The sequence below is a fragment of the Eurosta solidaginis genome, chromosome 2, assembly GCF_040869045.1.
Source record: "Eurosta solidaginis isolate ZX-2024a chromosome 2, ASM4086904v1, whole genome shotgun sequence".
NCBI lineage: Eukaryota > Metazoa > Arthropoda > Insecta > Diptera > Tephritidae > Eurosta > Eurosta solidaginis.
The window spans coordinates 84,559,126-84,564,965 of NC_090320.1; the positions used below are offsets into that span (position 1 = coordinate 84,559,126).

The following is a 5,840-nucleotide window of genomic DNA, read 5'->3' on the forward strand; positions in this document are numbered from 1 at the left end:
AAAAAGTGTTTTGCGGGGGCTAAGTTCAGTGAAGTAATTCACTTCACTGAACTTAGCCCCCGCAAAACACTATTTTTATTTTTGAATTTTCATTATTGCATATCGTTAATTCACTTCACTGAACTTAGCCCCCGCAAAAAATTTTTTTTATTATTTTTTTATTAGTAATTCACCATTTGCAGAGATAGGTTATCTAACAAAAATAATAACGCCACCATTCAGCATGCCAAATAGGGTTGCCAGAGTTTTAATTCGGATTCCCGGGACAAACCTCAAATTCGAGCCAAACTTTTTAAACTCATTTATTTATAACAAATATTTTTATGAAACAGGCTAAAGGGTCAATTAATGGTGACTTATAACCATATAAAACAGCTGATCGAACCTACCTTATGGAAATCAATGTAATCGATTAATGGTGCCATACCATAACGCTAATGCCATAACGATACCATAGCCAACCAATTGTTTTTTGGTTTCTCCCCATATCCATAACCTAAAAATATTTGAGTTGGTGAATTTAATAACGTACGTTATGACTAAGAGACTTATTTTTTGTGGAATATGTTTGTAATTTTTTGCGTTTTCTTAATTTTTATGAAATTTTCACGATTTTTAGGTTAGGGCACCATTAATCGATCACATTGGAGATGGTTATGGATATGGGTATGGTTACGACTATGGTGTTAGGGTTAAGGAAGTTTAATTAGCCCTTAACAATTAACACGTTTAGGGCCGTTTTCTCGACTGCGTGCTAAAATTTATCTCTTCTTCAAACGAAATTTTGTTTTCTGTAGTGCTTGTTTTGTTTATTCCGCCGACAAATTTAACAGGTAGTCAATCCAGCCTTTAAAATTTATCGGCTCGAAAACCACAAAACAGCTGACTGTCAAGTGAATTTATTTTGAAAGAAAATTAAAAAATAAATAAAATTAAAATTGCTATGGAAAACCGACGTGCGTTTTATGTGCATGCACTGGAAGAAGCATATGAGGAAACAAGTGAGCGAACTATAGCCAAGAGGACTTTTCGCAACCGCTTGGATTATTTTGAAGAGTACACGGAGGAAGAATTCACGAAAAGGTTCCGGTTGACAAAATGCACCTGCATGGATATTTTAAGTCGCATTGAAAGCGCTATTACGCCGAGCACTAATAGGTAAGTTATAAATAGCAGTGTTTACTTTTGCTACTCCAGAGCAACTGCTTGGTTGCTGTGCCTCCGTTAGTATTGGTCTAATGACTGCTGTGTATGATCCCATGACCAGGTTTGGTTTTAGGCCACAGTTTCTGCTGAATATTCTTTTGCTCCAGAGTGGCAATAGCAATAAGGGTTTTATTCCACGAATAACCCAAATCTGAACTTAAACAAAGCATAGGACCATGGGATAAACCTAAATCAAATATTTAAATGTTATAAAAGCAAATGTTAACCACATAGCTATGAGCTACGTCCATGTTATCCCCACTGAAACCGAACTGCCGAAGCCAGTTCCAGCTTAGTTAACCCATTTTATACTCGAACAACTCACATTGCCCATTTGTCCCATGCTCTATTGAAGTTCAAAGCCAGTCCAATGGCAAACATAACACTACAAAAAAGCAAAGCATAAAGCTGGGTATTGTCTTCAAGCGTGAAAAATGTTGCAAGTGGCCTAGAAACCATTTGAAATCGCAAATTTCAGTGCCTAGAATGAAAAATATGTTCCTATTATCGTATCCCATCTTATTCAATCCTTTCCACGTCTTGAACTTGTTTTTTCATGGCGCAATTGCCTTGGCAACATTTTTTGGCTTGAAATGTTGCTAACGCCTATAATTCCAAATCCTTTGATTTTACGGCTTGAAAAACTATTCTACAAGGTAGCAATACTATGGTAGAAACCTTTGTTATACTTCATTTATCTGAACACAAAAAGCAATTAATACTCTTCATTTATATATTTTTCAGACGAACCAATGTTACACCAAAAACTAAGCCTTTGCTAACACTCAGGTTTTATGCAACAGGAAGTTTTTTAATAACTGTGGCCGACTTTTGTGGAGTAAGCGTACCCACGGCATGCAGAGTAGTAAGAGAAGTGTCCAATGCTATTGCATCACTCTTTAAAGATTGGGTGAAATTCCGTGATCCAGCTGCCATGGAGCAAACTGTATTCGATTTTTATGAAATCGCAAAATTTCCCAGAGTTATTGGGGCTATTGACTGTACCCACGTTAGGGTGCAATCACCAGGTAGTGACAATGCGGAAATGTTCCGCAATAGAAAGGGTTATTTTTCACTCAATATTCAAGCGATGTGTGATGCAAACCTTCGTTTTCAAAATTTAGTAGCGAGGTGGCCAGGATCTGCTCACGACAGTCATATATTCAACTGTAGCCGTTTGAAATACCAACTGGATACGGGATATTTTAAAGACTATATGATCCTTGGGGACAGTGGCTACAAACAATGTCGATATATGATGACTCCCCTACTAAATCCACAATATGCGGCATAAAGGTTATATAAAGAGTCCCAGATTCGTACTCGTAACACCATAGAGCGAACTTTCGGAGTTTGGAAACGACGTTTTCCAATCTTATCTATGGGGTCTCGAGTATCAATGGACACCGTTATGGCAATTATATCGGCTTGCGCAGTTCTTAATAAAATTGCTATATCTGCGAAAGATCCGCTTCCTTCAATAGATATTGAAATATCACCATCACAAATTTTAGAGGAACCTGAAACCAGCTTTAGAACCGACGGAGACTCAACTGCGAGAACTGTTTTGATAAGCGACTATTTTGCAAGGTACATCTCAAATACAAATGCCCGGTTTTTCAGTTGAAGTTTAAACTAAATATAGTCAAAGTGGCAGGGTTAAACTCTAGTCAACTTTGACTGGAGTTTAAACTTGAACTGAAAAACCGGGCCTAAATACTATATTATTTTTTCTAAATTCAGGTTTTTATTTATATTTTTATTTACAGGCTATCAAGACCAGCTTAACAGGATGGGTTTAATTTTACATTATATTCTAATCATATACCCCTTCGCGTGATTGTAGCTGCACTCATATTGCCATGTTTTTGGATGTGCTTTGACCTTGTATTTAAAGTTGGTTCAAGCACACCGGTTCGCATGAAAATGTACACTCGCCAGCATATGTCTGCGTACAGGTAGTTTTTTGCAATTTTTATCAACTTTAGCCTCAGTAGAATAATTTTAGCTAATTTCCATATAAAAAAAATACGTTTAAAAATTTGTATGAAAAAAAATTGCCAAAAATCAGCAAAATTTTTTACGAACTTGAGACTAACACCTTATTATAGCAAAATAAAATGGGCTACAAAACTGCATCCTCCAACAAATTCAAAAAATTTTGAGAAAAAACTTGAAAATTTTCATGAAAATTAGTAGAATTTATGCGAAATTTGCATTACTTTTTCAGATGTATTTTACAATTAATCTATTAGATCTTGGTCCATACTTGTATAGGAAATTAGCTAAAATTATTCTACTGAGGCTAAAGTTGATAAAAATTGCAAACAACTACCTGTACGCAGACATATGCTTCCTTGTATATTAAATACATGTTTGCATTTTTTAAACGTTCTAGATTTTTAAAGAGATATAATGGTCTTCCTCTCAGCCAACATACGGTGTTCCACAAAAGTCTACGTACAGCAAAATTTAAAAAAAATCACTTTTTTTTCGGGGGATACAATTTGTTTCATAATTTATTAATATATTTTGATAGACTTTTCGACGTAAGAAATATAAATAATAGTGTGCAACTTTTTCTAGAAATTATTTTATACAAATATGTAGGTTTTGCGTATCAAATAAAAGCTTTTATTATTACCTAGTTGTTGACGTAAACATTGTTTGAATCCGATTAATAGTTCAAAAGATATTTAAATTTAAAAAATACAAAAATAGTGATTTTTTAAGAAATTTTGCTTTACGTAGACTTTTGTGGGTACTGTATGTAATTTACTAATTAATACCCATTTAAATTAACTTATTTATAACAAATAATTTATGATATTTTCATAGCAAACATAGTATTAAAACTAATAACGTTTAACAAAATATTAAATTAGTAGCGAATTCAGTTTTCAATAAATATAATTATTATACACTCATGCCCATATTAACATGTACAAAATTGTAAATGATTTTATATGATAGTACAGCCGAAAGAAACTTAGCTATAAAACGATATCGAAAAAATGTTTTTTTGAAAGTGGCATAAGCCCATTTGGTATACAAAAAACCGAAAATTCATGCAAAAAAATGTAAGGATAAATATATGTTAAATTTTGAACCTATTAATATGACCAAGAGTGTATGTAAATAACTTAAAATAAATAGTACAAACAACTAAATTACTCGATGAGAAAAACATTTCCTGAAAAGATAATGAAATAAAAATTTCTAAAATTATTATTATATAAAATTTTTGATATTTTGGAAATCAGTGTTCTTACATTTGGTAGAATATTTTGCTATTTTTTCCTTTAGCTCAAGCTCTAGCAACTCATTCTTTAGCTGAAGATTTATGAGTTCCTGCTTATGCTTCTCTTCAGCGTGCAGCTTTTCTAGCTCATGTTTCTCAGCGGCTCGCGTGTTTTCACCCCTATAAAACTCTTGTTGTAGTAGCACAAGGTTCATCTTCTCTTCCTCCATATTTCGCTTGCGGCTCGAACTTTTTACGACACAAAGTTCGTCACTTTTTTTCTGCCGCAAACTGGCAGGGTTCCATGAATCCCAGTCGTGACCAGTCTGGCTACTCTCATCCAATGTATTATCCTGAAAAATACATAGAATGATTGTTAGTGAAATCTTTTACCCGAATGTGTTAGTGTTCTGTGGGACCGACAATATAATAGTATAGAAGATATAGATAAAGATAGCATGAGAATATGTAAAACAAAATATGTAGTTTTTTTTATCTTATCTCAAACTCCTACTAATCCGAATGTGTTAGTGTTCTTTGGGACCGACAATATAATAGAATAGAAGATATAGATAAAGATAGCATGAGAATATGTAAAACAAAATATGTAGTTTTTTTATCTTATCTCAAACTCCTACTAATCCAGAATGGAACTTAAAATATCCAACGCATGTCGGCATATGGAGAGTCTCCGTTCGAACGAGCCACCTCTTCACATGCCATGAAAAGCAAACTTTTTTCCCGTGGATTAATGCACACCAAATAGCTGCGAAAGTATCACGAAATACACCAAAGGAATATGCACCGCACACTTCTTTGTTTTGCTCATGGACCACATGGGGCTACTGTGAAAATGCATATAAGCAACAAATTATAATATTAGAATTTTCAATCAATACAATAAAAACGACTTACATTTTCCTTTTCTTCCACAATGGATACGTCCACATTGTCCGTGTCTTCGTCTAAAATTTCAGCATCTTTAAAAAAAAAGCAGTGGAGAATGCACATATAGTACATGCAAACTATATTGACATTCTAAGTACTTACCCATGTCATCGTCATGAGGGTTGTTCATCCCGGAGCCCGAAGTATCGAGCATGGACGCGATCCTCAGCGATACATGTTCAACATTAATTGTAGAGGTACCACCTCCTGTACGGTAGGTCTCCCTCTTTTCCTCTGCCAGGTCAGTTTTAGTTCTACGCTTCATGTTATCAAATTTGTCGCGAAGCGCTTTCCATTCCCTGTGGACACCAGTTTTTGCTCTAAATTGCGCAGCCAATGCTTCCCAGCCCTGCTCCTTCTGCCGCCAAGTCACTGCATCTGACTTCTTATTTTCGATTATGGCGATATCTCCACGAGATCTACAAGCACAACCTCTTCCTCTTTG

The 5,840-nt window shown here is 34.8% G+C and overlaps 1 long non-coding RNA gene across 1 annotated transcript; it reads right to left on the reverse strand.

Annotated features, from left to right (window-relative positions):
- Positions 1 to 5,183: 5,183 nt before the first annotated feature.
- Positions 5,184 to 5,622, reverse strand: LOC137242251 (uncharacterized). The gene is made up of 3 exons (XR_010950151.1): positions 5,498 to 5,622; positions 5,363 to 5,412; positions 5,184 to 5,292 (listed from the first exon to the last, which is right to left on the reverse strand). It is a non-coding gene; the product is annotated as an uncharacterized lncRNA (long non-coding RNA).
- Between the last annotated feature and the right edge of the window lie 218 nt (positions 5,623 to 5,840).